The sequence below is a fragment of the Callorhinus ursinus genome, unplaced genomic scaffold, assembly GCF_003265705.2.
Source record: "Callorhinus ursinus isolate GAN/ISIS: 27379988/994484 unplaced genomic scaffold, GSC_fseal_2.0 scaffold8, whole genome shotgun sequence".
Classification (NCBI taxonomy): Eukaryota; Metazoa; Chordata; class Mammalia; order Carnivora; family Otariidae; genus Callorhinus; species Callorhinus ursinus.
In genome coordinates, this window is record NW_027397070.1 from 25,188,112 (window position 1) to 25,205,334 (window position 17,223).

The window sequence follows — 17,223 nt, forward strand, 5'->3', positions numbered from 1 at the left end:
ATTGTGCCACTGCTTGGGTGGGAGGAGCCGAGAGATAAACCCAATGATCCTGCTCCGGCCCCGGAACCCCCACTGCGTGTGAAGCCCCTGGACTTCCCAGCTCTATGAACTGATAAATCATTTTTCCTTAAGTCTGTTGATTCAGAATTTATATTGCTTTCAATTTAAAAACACTTGACTGCTAGCTGGCCAAAGTGTAAACTGATTTCTAGCCATCAAAGATGTGTTTCTCCAGGTAAAGGAGAGAAAAGAGAGGCAGGAGGAAAAGAGTAACAGAGAAAGCTGGGTGGAGAGGCTTGAGTCTGGAAAACACTGCCTTCTGTTTTCTTGTTACTTATTAAAATCATTCGCCTCTCTCCCTCATAACCCTGTAATCTGTCTCTACTGTGCTTCTCGAAACACACCCTTGGAAAGGAGGCTGAGAGACTTGCTCTGGTCCTGCAGAATTTGTAGACCGTAGTGAGGTTTTCTCCCCAAGGACCCTTTCCTTGAGAATCCCTCCGGAGACTATTCTGAACCCCCACGCCCACCCCAAGCAGATCTGCATCAGCCCTGTGACCTGGATCCCCCACCCACGACTTGGAAAACAATTCTTGGAGTAAGCGTTCCACTTACAGAAGCCTTCAAACCATCGGTGGGACAAGCAGCCCCATGCCCTATCCAGCCAGGGGCCAGAGAATGAGATTCGGCTTTTGACAACCCCACCGTCCACCCCTAAATGGTTTGAACAAGATAGAAATATGTTTCTTTCTCATGTGAATGAAATCTGGACATAGGCTTCATGAAGTTGTCCGGACCCAGTATCTCCCTATCTTGCCTCCTCACTGTCCCCAGCAGGGGCATCGGCATTCCACTACTCCCTCCCCCCACTCCAGCTTCCCCTCCCATCCCCCATACCACTTTCACTTCCATCATCGGGCAGGCGTGGAGAGGCAACCAGCAAGGGAGGTTGGAAAGGTGCCCTTTGCTCTGTATGCTAGTGCCATATTGGAGGGGTCTGCTCCTAAAAAAGAATGGTAAAATGGAGATTGGGGAACGCTAGGAGTCTCTACCGTATGGGTCACCCCATGACACGCCACCGTGAAACCCCTCACAGAAACAACCCCACGGCTGGTGGTGCTGATGAGGGCCACGGGAAAAGAATAATTTATAATTTACTCCAGACACATCGGTACAGACACCCTCCTGTTATAAAAGCTAAGAGAATGACCTGGGACCACCTGGGGAAACCTTCCCCATCATTATCTGTCTTTGACATTCAGGGGTCACTGCCCACAGGGAGTAAGGCCTCCAGTCCCATCTCAATTCCTCACGGACGCCTGGACTAGCAATGACACTAGAGCCACAGGAAGCCAGAGAGCAGGCAAAGGAGCCCTGTTCCTACCTGACCCCGTCTCAGCTGAGATTAGACAGTAGCAGCTTTCTTAGGGAAAAAATAAAAGTGGGGCGTGTTTCTTGATATATTTCACTACCATTTGATGTGAAGGGCCCGTTTATGAATAAGTGAACTGTGGGATTCCGTACAAGGTTGTTTCATCCCGGAGCTTTTTTGCAGCTCCTGAGAACTAGAGCCACATTGGCAGGTCATCCACAACCCTGGGACAAACTGTCTTTAGGGAAGGACCCCAGCTCACTGCTTAACACTAGCAAAGCTCTTAGAATGCTGGTTGGCACGTGGTAGGAGCTCAGTAACTATTAGTGGAATATGGGCCTGAGTATTCTGGGTGAGAAAAGCACTTATTATCATTATTATTTTATGAGATATTTATTACACATCTACTAGGTATAAGAGATTGTTCTAAGTGCCGTGGAGGGTCACAGAGGTGAAAAAGACACCATCCTTGGCCCCCAAGGAGTTTACAATTCTAACACACATTGTTTCAGAAGGCTGTTTATTTCACATCAATTATCAAAACAAAGCAAAACATAATCCAGCGAAGCTGGGGGGTCCTGTTTCCTGCACTTGTCGTTGTGTCTTTGAAGAGGCTGGTTTCCAAATCTCCACGTCTGCTCCTGGAAGATGGTAAAGAGTCAGTGTGGTTCAGTTGGGCTGGGGCTTGGGGAATCGCAGGCAGAATGCTGGCAGCCTTCTTTTTGTTCCCGTCACCTCCCACGTCCTAGCCGAGCCTCTGCCTCAGTTTACCCCTCTCCAAGGTGAGAGCAACCGCATTTGTTTCCTCCCAGCTCCCCCTCTCCCTTGCACTCTGAGCTGATGGAAGCAATGATATCTGAATCACGTGGAGCTTCCTGAGAACTCGTTTTACATTTAATCTTTCTTGGGAATGGGAGGCTGTGAAAGAGCTGTCTTTTCAAACTGGCTGTTTTGTTTCGAATTCATCTTTACACGAGCTCCTCCCAGGAAAAATGATGGAGGAGGGGACAGAGGGAAGGATTAAATACCCAAGGGAGAGTAAAACAAGATGGCAGAAGACCTGGGAGAAGATCAAAGATTTGAGGGCAGCTGTTTGATCTCTGGACACCCATATCCTCTGGACACCCTGTGCCTTGGGCACCACTATCCCTACCTCAGGGGCCACTCTCCTCCCCACTGCACCAAGTTTGCAATGGCCTAGATCAATGGGGGCTTCAAAATCATCCACCTTTATGTTACATTCATTCGGTGACTCATTTATTCATTCTATATTCATTCAATGTATACTGAGCACCAATAGCTACCCACATTTGCTATCAGGAAGGGTCTGTATTTGCATCAACCTTCTGTACAATTAGTTTCATTTCCCCAGAGTGGTTTTGGACTTGAAAGTAGATGTTGCTCAGAACCTTTTCTGAAAGTTGTGTCTCGAGTTCTCAGGGTGGGGCCCACTTCTCCAAAGAAGTCTTATACATCCTTGGCCCAGGGGAGCACCCATCTTCCTGCACATCCTCACAGACATTCAAACCCAGGATCCTCTCTGCGCAGTCCTGGGCTATCCTCAGGGTAGTCAGAGGTGCCTGGCTGTGACCAACAAAGACTCTTTGTGAAGCTGGGGCTAAGTCACCTGACAGGTCTGAAATGTAACTTCCTCCTCTGAGCCAGCGGAACTGACTCCGAAAGACTAGAAGGGTGGGTCAAAATGAAGATAAAACTTAAAGGAATAAAAGGAGAGTTTTGTACTTTGTGATTAAAAGGAAAGAAAAAAGACTTAGAAAAGGAAGACGAAGGAATCCCGTCCTGATGGTCTTGTATGAGAAACTGACGTAGAGATTTCCGTTGACTGCAAGCTCTGTGTGAACCAAGAGCTGAATTAGCAGCTGGAAACCCAAACAACCTTTGCCTGTGTTGGCAGAGTCACAAGTGTCTAGAGAGGGAGGTGGGAGCCCCCTGGGCTTGTCACAGGGCGGGCCATATCTGAAATGCTTAGGCTTAGCTCTGGGTCCACACTTTAACACTTTAACATCCTGGCAGGATCCCTTAGGAGGATGGTATGAATGTGGAGACCACAACACATGAAAAACCAGTGACGTTCAGTCTATAAAAACAATTTATGGACATAACAACTTTCTTCAAACAGTTAATCGGTCAGATGGCAGAGGGAGCCTGGAGAACTGAAGGTTGAATAGGGCTACGTCATTCTCAGATCATGGTAGACACCTTCTGACACGGACCTCCGCAGCATCCAGCCCCTTACACCTCAATGTTTGATTTGCATCTTCCTCCATCCTTTCATTTCCTCTTGCCTCAGAAGAATGGTCCCTCCTCCCTTAGGAGGTTCCTTTCACCCTCTCCTATCTCCCATCTCTAGGACACACCCCACCAATCACCACCCTTCCAGAATCTTTCATTTTCCCTTCTCTACTGGCTTCTTCCCACAAACCTGCAACTATGAGGAAGATAATGATTTGGGTACTTATTATGCAGCAGGTGCCTAGAGATTTATGTGCCCTGACCAATCCTCACACCAATCCAATGAAGCAGGTGATGTCTTCTCCATTTAGAGATGAGGAAATGGGAGACTTCGAGTTGTTCAGTGACATTCCCAAGCTCACACAGTCCAGGTACGTCTGTCTCTAATACTCTCAACTGCACTTGCGTTCAGGGTGTTAAGTGCTGCCCTCCCTTTCCAGCCCAATTCCCTTAAAGGAGCCTCTTCTTGTGTCTACTGCTTCATCTCCCAGCTGCTCTCCACTGCTCTCAGCTCCCCAAAGGTCATCAGTGACCTGACGGTTAATCCAACAGCCTTTCCTCAGTGGTCACTCTATCTGACCCTTCTGTAGCCCCTGGCATTGCTGGTCACCCTCCCCGCCCCCCTACATGCGTGGCTGAGCTCACCCATTCCCACCACTTCACCTCTCATCTTTTCATCCCCATCCAGGTCCCTCCTTCCACGAGTCGCTAGTCATCTTAGAGGATCTGAGGACTCAGCTGAAACTGGCAATTTCACAGGGATCTGTGAGTGAGGTTTCCCTGGTATGTGTAGGGGTATGAGATGGAGTGCATAGAGCTGAGCGTGCTGGAGAGCACAGTCCCAATGATCCAGCTGTCCTCGCACTCATATTGGGTGGAGTTATGGGGGAGAAACAAAAGGACCAGGAATGGGGATTGGTATAGTCTCAAAAAGCAGAAAAAAGCTGGGAGAGCAGAAGGCAGTGCTTAGGGGAAAAGATGGTGAAGTTCAAGGAGAAAGCAGGCTGAGACCCTGGGGAAGGATGACTGTGATAAAGAGCAGAGGAATATTGCTGGAGTTAACCAATGTCAAGGAATTGAGATTCTAGATTGTTGGCTGGCTCATCAAACACCCTAAAATCACGGCAGGAGATGGGTTTAACTTTCCTGACTTGTGCCTGCATCCCATGTGAAGCTGTGTTCTCAGCAGCAACAAGAGGTTTTATCCCTTGGGCTTGTCTTCAATTTTCTGGTTTGCCAACATTCGGCAGTCCTGTCCCAGTTAAACAGGACCACAGATCCAGTGCTGTGCTGAGTGGCATCACTCCAGGAGTGCCCTCTGCAAGAAAACCACTCGATAGCACGGTGCCTGGGCACTGAAGCACTTGTTGAATGAACAGATGATGGATACATTCGTTTCCTGTGTGTCTTATTCCACTTGGGTTCAGTGGCGCTGAGCACCCACTGGCGTCAGGCTATCTGTGAGGGACTGAGATCGAGATGGGAAAAGGGAGCAGGGAAGCAGCCCTGCCGCCAAGGTGCTACTATACCCACTAATTTTAAATTAGGGCAAAACCTTAGAGGCTTCCGGACAAAGCCTTAAGCTCCCTCTTCCGGGCTTGGCATTTGCAAATTTCCTTTAGAACCCCAGAAACTCTTTACCTTGGTAAAAGACCGTCTGAGGATATTTGGCCTGTCTCGGGTGAATCGAGTCCAAATGTGTGTGCCTGGGACAGAGCCGTACCGGGTCCTCAAGGGAAGACCCTGCAGGCTGTCCCCAAGAGAGCCCCTCTGGACTCCATCTTCCTGTTCCCCAAATTGAGAAAGGGGCATTTCCTGCTGATCCCCTCTGCTTCATCTCTCATCTCATTTTATTCAGAAACGGATCTGAGGATCTCTTCTCATTTTCACAAAGAAACAACCCTTATCTCTAAAACTCCTGGAGTATTTCTCAGAGACCTTTCTCTCGGCTGTTTCCGTGTGCACCAACAAGAACTAGAGCGTACAAGAGGCGTCTCCTCCTATTTCCTAGAAGAAGAGAACGGGAAAAGAGCCTTCCAAGGAGAGCCCCAGATCCCTACTTGCTGCTCCCACGGGAAGGTAGCTGGGTCCCCTTCCTCTCTAGGCACCGAGGCTTCCCTAGAACGGGGCTGGGGATTTAGCTAGACAGAAGCATAGATTGGGACAGCTGCCACCACAGCTCTGCCCTCAAAGACTCCCCCAAAAGCTTCCCACTCTGTTATTTGCCTGGGTGGCCATTAACGTTCCGGCTGTAGGCCCGGGAACCCCAGGCACATCCAAGTGCTATGGGCTGGGTTGGGGGTGCAGACTTCCTCTGCCAGCACTCCGCCCCTCTCCCCCTCAAACACAGACACAAATACAGCCTGCAGGGAAGAAGCCAAAGAAAGAAGCTTGGGGACACTGGTGAGGAGGGGACTGGTCCAACAGATAGTGGGGAATCCCTTTGCACAGAGGCCAGCTTTGATAAGCGTTGGAGCAAGGGAATCCCGAAGGACCTCGGTCAGAGTCCCAGGACTCTGGTTCTATTTAGACTCCCTGGGTCGTCCACCCCGGAGGGAAACTCGGCCACCGGAGCTGCTAGGGTGAAAACTGGAACCCTGGGGACACATTCATCTGCAGATAGGTCGCACAATATCATCAGAAATTCGATCCAATCCAGAATTTACAGATTGGAAGAGTTATAGATTTATGGCTTCTTTTGGAGGACAAAATAACCAGAAGATACTGCTCGCCTGGGCTCTCATGGCAAAACGAACTGCGCTATTTAGACAGAGTGTGGGTCCGACGGTTCTCCACACCCCCCAACTCCCCGTGACAGCCCTCACATGGGGCCAGGTGCCATTGACCTTGCACTTGCACTGCTGTTTTTCTTACAGTAGAACAGATTTCTCAATATACGCTTAGCCATCAAAAGTGATTTTTCTGCATTTGACCCACGGGTTCCTATTGGCATTTGAATTTGCAAGCCCTGATCCCAGGCACCTAGAAGAGCCAAGACTGTTCCTATTGCAAGGGACAGAAAATAAACCCAAATAAACAAAAAAGAAGAGAGGAGGTGGCCAGCTCGTGCGGCTGGAAGAGTACCTGGGCAGCTGCAGAGGTGAGGGAAGGGGCATGAGATTCACAGGAAAGGTCATGCAACCCTGCCAGGATGCTCTCTCCTGCTCTCCCATCTGCCGGTCTCGGCTGGTCTTTGCATGTTGCCCTCATTCTCTTTCAGCAGAGACACCGTGGTCACGTGGTGAGGCTCATGGCCATTAGAAGCCCCGATTTAGAAATCCCCATAGAAAAAAGAGCTTCCTTTCTCCACTTCTGAAAATCAATCCCAGGAAAGGATACCAGCCTCACTGGGGTCATAATGCCTTAGAGCGGCAGATGGTTTCTTTTTAAATCCAATATGTAAGTAGCTTGTCACTGTTCTCAGTAGGTTACAAATGTTAACTTATTTCATCCCTTTTCTTTTTTAAAAAAAAGCCTATGAGTTAGTCCAATTAACTATCTCCATTACAAATGAAGAATCCGAGACACAGAGAAGTGGCCTTCCCAAGGCCACAGAGCTATTACTTGGCAGAACTGGAATTTGAACCTTGGCAGTCTGGCTCCATTTATACCCCCATGTGTTGGTTGCACCCCCAAGCTGTGGTTGTGCAGGTTTGCATGGCCTAACTCTCAGGGAGCAAACCCTGGACCAAAACAGGGCATGACCTCACAGACAACACAGAGGACAGGGACAATTACTGGCTGTCGGAGTGAATGGGAGACCCAGGGGGGCTCATATCTGGTGGGTGCAGGGGATGGGTACTGTGACTGACATCCCCACTGGTCCACATTTACTGGGGAAGGAGCAGAACCCCAGGGAAAGAAGCCCAGGCAGATAGTGATAAGGTATGACTATCTCAGGAGCATCCCAGGTCAGCTATGGCTACAGTCTCTGCCTATCTTCCTGCCCCCTTAATATGTCTAGACATAAAATAGCCTCTGGGAAGGATATTCTGGCCCATGGTCTCTTCTTTAAAAAAAAAAAAAAGAGAGAGAGAGAGAAGAAAAGATTTAATCAACCAAACAATAAAAGACAAACAGAAATAGCTCAATGTCAACAACACAAAAAAGGCTTAAAAGAAAACTTTCATAATCACTGTTCACATGCTCTGAGCCTCTTATAATTCTACTTTTTAATTGAGAGATCCCACACAAGTTACCTAACCTTTCTGAATCTCAGTTTTTTCTTTTTCTTTTTTTTTTTTAAGATTTTATTTATTTATCTGAGAGAGGGAGAGAAAGAGAGAGCACAAGTTGGTGGGGGTGGGGAGGCATAGGGAGACGCAGGCTCCCCGCCGAGCAGGGAGCCCAATGCGGGGTTCGATCCCAGGACCCTGGGATCATGACCTGAGCTGAAGGCAGACGCTTAACGACTGAGCCACCCAGGCGCCCCTGAATCTCTTTTTTCATCTGTAAGATGGGAGATAAGACCTATCCAGGTTCTTAGAATTTGGTGAGATAAGCAGTCATAGCTCATGGCACATGGAAGTTTCTAGAAAATGGCAGCCATTAAAGGGCTAATTTTCACCCTGGCTCTCATGGGTAAGTGTCATTCAGAACTCTCTGCTCTCACTTGCAAGTGTATCTAGCGTGTCCCTCTGAGATTTAGGCAGACTCTGGCACCTCTCCTAATTTAGCCTCGGTTTCTCCGGATCAAACACAAGACCCACCCCCTGTTAAGGAGTCTCGCAAAAGGCAGTGAGAGAGTCGTGTGCTGGATATGGACTGAGGTTGTGGGGAGGGGGCCGAGGGGCACTTGGTACAGGGGACTGAAGGAACACCAAGAGCTCTCCCGATGAAATGTGGTGGCAATAAGTAAGACGATACAAGAAGGGAAATGAACAGAAAGGGGATGGGGGACGCGACTTTGAAATAAGTAAAACTGTGATCACCACATTTTGGAGTTAAAGGAAGCTTAGAGAGGATCCAGTTGAGTGGTTATTCTATCTTTTTTAAGAAATAAAATCTTGCCCACAATCAAAATCTGCAGAATAGATAAAGGCAAGCTGTCCTGGATAAAATGAAGGCTTGGGGAGCAGTTACTTTGGCCTCCATGCAGGGCTCCTAGGAACAAAGTTTGAAAACCAGGTCTGGGTCAATCCAAGAACCCAAGAACACCACAAATATCCACTCTACTTACACTCCCCAAATGAATGACCTCTTTCGTTGTCCACCCCCAAACTCAGTGTCTTAAAACAACGATTTTATTTGTTCCTGAGTCTGTGGGCCAGTCATTTGGGCTGAGCTCAGCTGGGGGTCTCCGGGGGTGCCTTCTGCAGCTGCATCATCTGGAGGCGTGAAGGGGGCTGGACAGGCTAAGGTGGCTCACTCACACATCTGGCAGTCGGTGCTGGCTCCCTGCTGGGCTTCTGTCCTAGGAGAGCTACTCTGAGACTATATGTAGCACTGAATTCTAAGAGGACAGGATTAGAAGCTGAAAGTTTTCTAGAGGGATGAGGTAGGAAGTCCCATAATATCACTTTTGCCACATCCTACTGGTCAAAGCAAGTCACAAGAGCAGCTCAGATTCAAAGTCAAGGTGTGGAGAAATAGACTCTTGATGGGAGGAATGCCAAAGTCACATTGAAAACAGTTGCTTGGACAGGAATGGGAGGCATTTTTGGTTATTTTTTTGCAAGCTACCACATCTCATCTTCTGCAATCTTTCAGTAAGCTTTCAATCATCTTGGCATATAAGCTGGTATACGAAGATGACAACTTGTATTATATGTGGGTGAATGTGACAAACCCTGCTATTATATAAACCCTCTCATTATTCATTCTCCCCTTCTTTCTTATTTACAGAACCTCAGTTCTTTTTTTCGGGGTGGCCATGTGCCCAGTTGCAAATAATCACCTTCCCAGATTTCCTAACAGCTGGAGTGACCACGTGACCCAGTTCTGGCCAATGAATGTAACTAGATGTCTCCTGGGTGGGGTCTCCAGGAGAGCTGTTGTTTTCTTGATCAAAGGGAGCAACTCCCTGGCACTGTCTTTTGCATTTTTCTCCACTCCCTTCCTCTCCCATCCCTGCCTGGACGCCATATGCAACACTTAGGGGTGGAGCAGCCATTTTGAAACCACAAGACTGGATGAATAGAAACATAGAAGAAAGCCTGATCTCCAATGGCATCATGGAACCTCTTCTCTGGTCATGGACTCCCTACTTCTGAGCTTCTTGTTGTCTGAAAAAAATAAACCCTACTTGGCTAACTCAGTTAGAGCTATGGTTTCTGCTGTTGAAACAGGGAGTGACAGTGAGATGAGACTGGGAAGGAGGGCAGAAGGCTGACCATCAAGGGCCATGACTGTTAGGAAGGCTCCATAGCCGCTATACAGACTGAAATGAGTTTCTGCCTTTTGCTATGCTCATGTGTGTTTGTGTGTGTTTGGATGAGCCTGAGTCTAGATATACGTGGTTTGGGTGTAGGGATGGATATTTGTATATAAGGAAATGCTGTAGTCTTCGCAAATTTAAAATCAAATTGGAGTCCAGAGTTTGAAAGGCTGAAATAAGTTGAAAGTGAAAAAATAAGTTCAATGGTAAGGATTATAAACTCTTGTACTTAGATTTTTTTTTTTTAAAGATGTCAGCATGGGAGAGCTTAGTTTCACAGCCTGAGGGTTGGAGTTGACTGCAAAGGCTTCGAATGAACTCATAGAGAGAGCTGTGAGTGCCAAAAGCTCTGGCTTACCCTCTATGATGATTATCTAGGATCCAGAACCCAGAGAGATGTCCCTCAGCGTCTCCATGGTCCGAGCGCTGGGGGTGAGCGTTGTGCCCCTCCTAGGACTGACAAATGGAGCCCAGCCAGAGAAAGATCAGGATGCCATCCAGGATCTGGGAAAGTTTAGCTTGGACAGAGAAGATATGGAGGAGCCTGAAATGATAATAACTATAATAAGCCATCTATCACTGTATACAAGCCACACCTAAAACTAAGTGGCTTAACCCCAACAATAACCATTCATTTGCTCAGGATTCTGCAGTCTGGGCTGGAGAGATTTTCTCTGCCCCATGTGGTGCGATGGTGTGGGTTGGGCTCAGTGACATGTTTGCCGCCAGCTGGCAGGTTGCCTGGGGCTGGAGGAGCCATGATTGTTTCCCTGGCGTGACTGTCACCGCGGCTGGGATGACTGCAGACTGGCTCCACCTCTCTGCTCGTTGGGCCCTTTCAACCTGCTTCTCCACATGGCTGTCATCCTCAAGGAGGCTAGCCCAGGCTTCAGGCCTTCTCAGAACAGTAAGACCATGACAGTGGATGCTACAAGGCTCCTGATGCTCGAGACTAGAATTTTTGTCACATTCTATTGGACCCGGCAAGTCATAAGACCCGTCCTGATATAATGACACAAAAGTGTGAATTCAGGAGTGTGATTTACTGGGGGCTATTTTGTAGCAGTCTTTCAAAATAACTAATATCTAGTTTTTCTATCATCTTTATGGTTTACAAAGGACGTTTTCTTGCCCTATCTTATTTGGTCATTACAACTACGTTGAGATTATGGAAAGAGGTATGCTGGTAAAACAAAACATACATCAGTAAAGTTTATGGCATCTGTCGCTTGCTTTCCTTGGTGTAAATACTCCCACCACGGCTCATTTCAAGTGGCCAACAGAAGATCCCTGAAGGCAGAGGTGAGAGGCAGCTGGTTCCAACACACCACCGTATATGGTGAGGGGTAGTTACTGTTTACAGATGGGGTGATGGGACTTTCTTGAAATTACACACAACCAGGAGTGGCAGATCCGGGACCCAGCCCAGATCCAAACCGTATGCTTTGGTTGGAACATCGCCCCATCTCACAGTGGTTTTCTTCAAACAGCTGAAGGGCTGCTATAGAGAAAGGGGGAGCAATAGTCTAGGTTGCCTCAGAAGGCAAAATAAGAGTCACCGTGAGTAAATTTCAGAGAGACAGATTTCAGTGTCAGAAGGTCAGTATGAAAATGGATTCTGCAATCACAGAGCCATCCAAAGAGAAGGAGTTGCTTGGTGCCATAGTGTTGTTGTCCCTATCCAAAGTGTCTGTCAGAAGCCAGACCCTTGAAGATTTCTGAATCAGGGGAGAGGTTGAAGGTTGAACTAGAGAGCCTCTAAGACCCCATCTAAATCTTAGATTCTGATTGTAAGAATGCTCTGAACTCCCCAATCGAGAATCACTCAATGTCCTATTGAGACCAAAGAGTATGAGGGAAGGGGAGAGAAGAGAAGGGAAGGGAAAGAGCAGGTGAGTGTTACATCCTGAGAAGAGCTTGGCCAGAAGAGACATGAGCCATATGACTTATAACACAGAAGCACAACTTTTATTTTATTCAAGTCAACTCCAATGACAGAGACAGCCCCCAGACCTTGAGTCTGAAATGGAAGGATGTTCTCAGGGCAGCAGAATGCAACTATTGGTATTGCCTGGCTCTGGAGATAATGCTTGCTCTCTAACTGGGCTTCTTTAATTTTTGCTGAGGAGTTAGCATTTAGTCTCCAGCTCAAGAGGAACCCACTGCTCCTGCCCCCAGCCCCCACTTTTTTTTTTTAAAGAGATTTTATTTATTTATATGACAGAGAGAGAGGGAACACAAGCAGGGGGAGTGGGAGAGGGAGAAGCAGGCTTCCCACCCAGCAGGGAGCCTGATGCGGGGCTCGATCCCAGGACCCTGAGATCATGACCTGAGCCGAAGGCAGATGTTTAACAACTGAGCCACCCAGGCGCCCTGCCCGGCCTCCACTTTTGCTTGTCGGTCTGGCAGTCTTGGGCACTTCCCTCTCAGCCCTGGGGGCTTCCTGAAGCAGTTCAAGATTCTAGTTTTATAATGAGAATCACAAAACTGGAAGCTTTCCCAAAGAAACAGCTCGAAACTTGAGGACTAAATCTCACCATTTGGGAATAAACACCTGGGATGTTTCCTGGGATGACTCAGGCGTCACCAGCCAAGCCAAGAAATTACATGGGTAATCATAAAACCTGGGAGCTTCCAGGGAATGCCCAACATCGTTACTGAAGTAGATAACTCATCTCTGAGAGTTCTTCGGCTCAAAAACTGTATAAGTCCATGCATCTCTGATTTTGAGGAGCTACTATTTCCCTGTGCTAAACCCAAAAAAAGGAAGGCAAGTTGACCGAGCCAAGCCTGGACCTGCTCCTTCAGCTGGCAGCTCCCCCCAAATGGGACCAGCCCCATCAGAGACTTTCAAAGATGCTTTCACATCAAGGTTCCCAGGTTTCCACTGAGTGACATGCTCCCCGAAGTCCAGTGGGTCCATCATCCATGTGTAGAAGGGTCTGGAATGGCTGGGCAGGTTGTGAAATAAGCAGTGATGGGGGGGAAGCAGTGATGGTCCCCAAATCCACTTCCCTGAACACACTCCGAGAAGCCTTTGGACAATAAGGAAATTTCATCAAAGTACACACAAGCCAGTACCAGCTCTAAAAACCAGGGGAACCCTCTCCCCAGGCTCAGAGTACCCTCCGTAATCTGTTATGTTCCTGCACAGAAATAGGTCTGAAAGCCTCAGCACAACAGGGCATCAGCTATTGAATTAGAGCTTCCCATTTCCTCACTCAGCAAATGACAGGACCTGGGCATCCATCCTGATTGTGGAACTGTGGGACCCCCGTGGGCCTGGGGCCTGAAGCCAGCTCAGAGCTCAGGTGTTGGGGCTGCTTCATGAGACCCAAGTTCTTTTCTCTGTCCACTCCTTCCCTTCCTCACTCTTCCCCTCACCAACCTCAAGTCACTAGAATCACAGACCATGGTGCACTTAAAGATCATGCTAGTTTGAGCACCTGACTTTACAGGAAAGAAAGGCCCAGAGAGGAGAAGCAGACATACTGGCTTTTGAAGGACACTCAAATGGTTAATAGAAGAGTCGCTCATTAGCCAGTTCATACCCACAAACCTTTTCAGTACATGACCCTCTGCCCTACTTGTCTCTTGCCCAAACGTCGTGTGGTGACCAGCCTCCGAGATGGCAGTCATGCCCTCAAGTAGCCCTTCTCCCACAGTGTAGTCTGTATGACCAACGGAATATAGCAGACGGGATGGATGTCACTCCTGAGAATAGGTTATAAAAACTGTGGCTTTTGCCTTGGGCTCTCTCTCTCTTCCCCTCTTTCTCTGAGATCACCTACTCTGGGGGAAGCCAACGGCCACAGGCAGGCAGGCTAGGACAGGCTCCCATGGTGGGGGACTGAAGTCTCTGGCCAACAACCAGTGAGGAGCTCAGGCCTGCTGACAACCACATGCCTGAGTTCCCAAGCAGACCCTTCCCCAGCTGAGCTTTCAGGGGGCTGCAGCCTGGCCAACAGCTTAACTGCAACCTCACGAGAGGCCATGAATCGAAAACACCGTCCGAGCCACGCTGGATTCCTAATTCACAGAACTTGTGAGATGATCAAGGTCTATTGCTTTAAACTGCTAGGTTGAAGAGTAATTTGTTATATGGAGTAGATTAAAAACACTGGGGTTTTTTCTTGGCTGTTTTCCCCCCCTGGGAAAGAGAGAGGAGAGAGAACCAGAGAGAGATATGAAGGCAGATCCCAGTTTACCAGTCAACAAGACGCTGTCCTACACTATTTTAAGAGATGAAACTGTGGCAAATCAGAGAAAAAAAAGGAAGCTTCCCTGGAGGCCTGGGGCAAGAGCCTCATTAGCGCAGGATTAAGTGTCTTTCTAGGCCTAAGTGAAAGAATCGCAGTCGCTGGGTTGCTAGAATGCCCAGCTCCCTTTATAGAAGTTGTGAGCCTGTGGCACGTGCAAGTGCTAACTACATAAAATGCATAATGTATAAACCTTACGAAGCTTTAGAACCAGAGTTACTCTTTGGTGGCTATTCTGCGACTTAAGGGTTCTCCCTTAAGTGAAAGGTGATTTCCTGTGATTCTGGCTTCCCCTCTTGGGGAAGGGGTTGGGATGGAGTTTCTGTGTGGTGTTTTTAGAGGGCTCGTCCTCCCCACCCCTAGTCACTCCCACTGCGGACCAGCCCAGCCCTGTCTGCTCAGCAGACACATCCAAGAGAAGCTCTTTGAAAGGTGCCTGAGTGGGTGCCTGGGTGGCTCAGTTGGTTAAGCGATGGCCTTCAGCTCAGGTCATGATCCTGGAGTCCCGGGACTGAGTCCTGCATCAGGCTCCCGGCTCGGCGGGGAGCCTGCTTCTCCCTCTGACCTTCCTCCGTCTCATGCTCTCTCTCTACCATTCTCTCTCTCTCTCAATAAATAAAAAAAAAAAACTAAAAGAAAGTTGCCTGAGCAAAAAGCATCCCACAAATGCATACATGCCACAGGATATTGTCACAAGTGCTCCTTCCGACAGACTTTCTTATTGGAGGGTCCAAAACTGTAGGGGCCTTAGGCAACAGTCTCTACCCTATATGCTCAGAAGTGAGCTCGGTCTTGTTTTCTATCCAGAAAACCTATAGCTGGAAGCACAGCGGGCTTTCCTGTGCCCAGAATTTGTTTCCTAAAATATAGCTAAACTAGGTTAATGTCTTTTTTTTTTTGCCCTTGAAGTGTAGATTCAGAGCTTCTGGGAAACTTCCTAGCTTCTTAAAGATACAACAAGAATACAGCTGCACCTTCATTTCAGGAGGCATCTAGAGCAGACAAGCCAGAGAGGTGGGCCTGACCGCCTCTCCCAGGTCAGTTAGAGGGAGCGAGAGGGAGCGGGCAGGCGGGAGCGAGCGGGCGGGCGGGCGGGGGCGGGAGCGAGCGGGCGGGCGGGAGCGAGAGCTCGCTCTGTAATGCCATGGTGGCTCACCGGACTTAATAATGCCAAGTTCATTCGGTGTAGCTGGGGGAGGGCTGGAGGCACTTTCAGAACTATTGTTTGTGAGCCAACAAGCTCATCTCTCCAGCTGTTCCTTAAGTCTCTTAAAGAGACAGGAAGTAGGAGAAAATGAAGAAGTTGGGGCCAGAAGCCAGTTTCCGCCAACAGGAACAACGGGTGCAATTGTGTTTCTCACGTAGCAGCCACTGCCTCAAGGACGATCAGACGCAAGAATGCTCATGCTGTTACCATCATGAGAATCCCACCATGGGACCTTCCAGATGTACTTTTCCGGAATCTTAGGGTACTGGGAAGACCATTCTGGTAGAAGAGAGATTCTACAGGAGAGTCAGAGAGTGGTCCATTCTTGGGTGACCTCTCCAAGCAAGAGAAAATGTGAATATGTGCTTTCTTCAAAACCAAGGCAGGGCAATGATGCTGTTGGAAGGTCTTCATTTTAGTCCCTCCTCTTTCCTCTGTCTGGTATCGCTTTGTCTCTTTAACATGGTGTTCCATTTCTCACAAGCTGCTACGTTTACAGATCAAAAGACAAGTTTCCAAAAACTCACTGACCCAACTCTCTCGCCTCTGCTGATGACTCTCAAGTGTCTATCTCTAGCCCTGACCCCCTTCCCAAGTGCCTGCTAGAAATCACTGACTAGATGTCCACCCTACCTTAAGTTCCATTTTGAAAAGGACATCCTTCTCTCAAAATGGTTCCAACTCCCAACTATGATAAACTAGTAAATAAGGGATAAATTTATTTATTAAAAAGAATTAACCAAGGGGGTTGCCTGGGTGGCTCAGTCAGCTAAGCATCTGCCTTTGGCTCTGGTCCTGGTCTCAGGGTTCTGGGATCGAGTCCCACATCAGGCTCCTTTCTCAGCGGGGAGCTAGTTCTCATCACTCTTTACTTCCAGTCTCTCTCTCCCATTTATTTGAACACAACGTGATCTTCCTATCCGTCAGAACAGGCTAGGCTATGCTGCCATAACAAATGGCTCCAAAGGCTCAAGCTTAACAGAATAAAGGCTGACTTCTTATTTACATTATATAGTCATTCACTCTGGCTCCCTGGCTCCACTCCAAGTTGTTGTCATTCTGGGACCTACCTGAACGGGACAGTCCCTGTTTGGGGCCGTGTTGTTCCCAATGCAAAGGGGAAAGAGAGCATGGTGAACCACAGTACAATCATCAAAACTTTTGCCTAGAAATGGCATAGATCCCTTTGAAACTTTCATTGACAAAAGCCTCACATGCACAAGTCTGATGTTAGCTAGGTAGGGATGGGTAAGCCCTTCACAGGAAAAGGAAACAAATGATTGTGGCTACAGTTGGCCATAGGACTCATTCCTGCGAGAGAAATCATGCTCAGCGTGATTTCTCTTTTCCATGACCTTTAGTTGACTTTATAATCAGTAGCCCCCCACACTGGAGTTGTTTTGGGTGCCTACCTGCCCATGGCCCTTTAGGTGGTCTTGTGATCCACTCTCCTGGCCACAGTTCACTGGATCTTCAGGGATGGCAAGTGACCCAAGGATAGCCAAGATACAGGCTCACAGAAGCCTAGGGGCTGGGCCGATCAAATGTAGAAAGAACTACCAAGCAACCACCAACTATGGGAGGAATATACCAGCTGGGGTGGTCGTTAAGGCTGAAAGGAGGCTGAGAGGTAGAGTCAGAGCAGGCAGAAGCTCTGGTTGAGGAAGCTGAGGTTAGGGGAGAGCAGAAGCCACAGGAACAGAGGAGGTGGCATCAGAGAGAGGAGCAGGGATACCACGAGAGGAAGTGGGGCCTC

At 48.3% G+C, this 17,223-nt stretch overlaps 2 long non-coding RNA genes across 3 annotated transcripts; one reads left to right on the top strand and one right to left on the bottom strand.

Annotated features, from left to right (window-relative positions):
- Positions 1-1,893: 1,893 nt before the first annotated feature.
- Positions 1,894-15,495, bottom strand: LOC112822421 (uncharacterized). Its single transcript, XR_003207703.2, has 3 exons — positions 15,417-15,495; positions 10,360-10,545; positions 1,894-2,013 (listed from the first exon to the last, which is right to left on the bottom strand). It is a non-coding gene; the product is annotated as an uncharacterized lncRNA (long non-coding RNA).
- On the top strand, positions 3,906-9,881 carry LOC112822422 (uncharacterized). 2 transcript variants are annotated; one of them, XR_003207704.2, is made up of 3 exons: positions 3,906-3,996; positions 4,314-4,390; positions 9,470-9,881. It is a non-coding gene; the product is annotated as an uncharacterized lncRNA (long non-coding RNA). The 2 variants fall into 2 exon arrangements; XR_012378982.1 differs by lacking the exons at positions 3,906-3,996; positions 4,314-4,390 and adding an exon at positions 7,398-7,510.
- Positions 15,496-17,223: the final 1,728 nt, after the last annotated feature.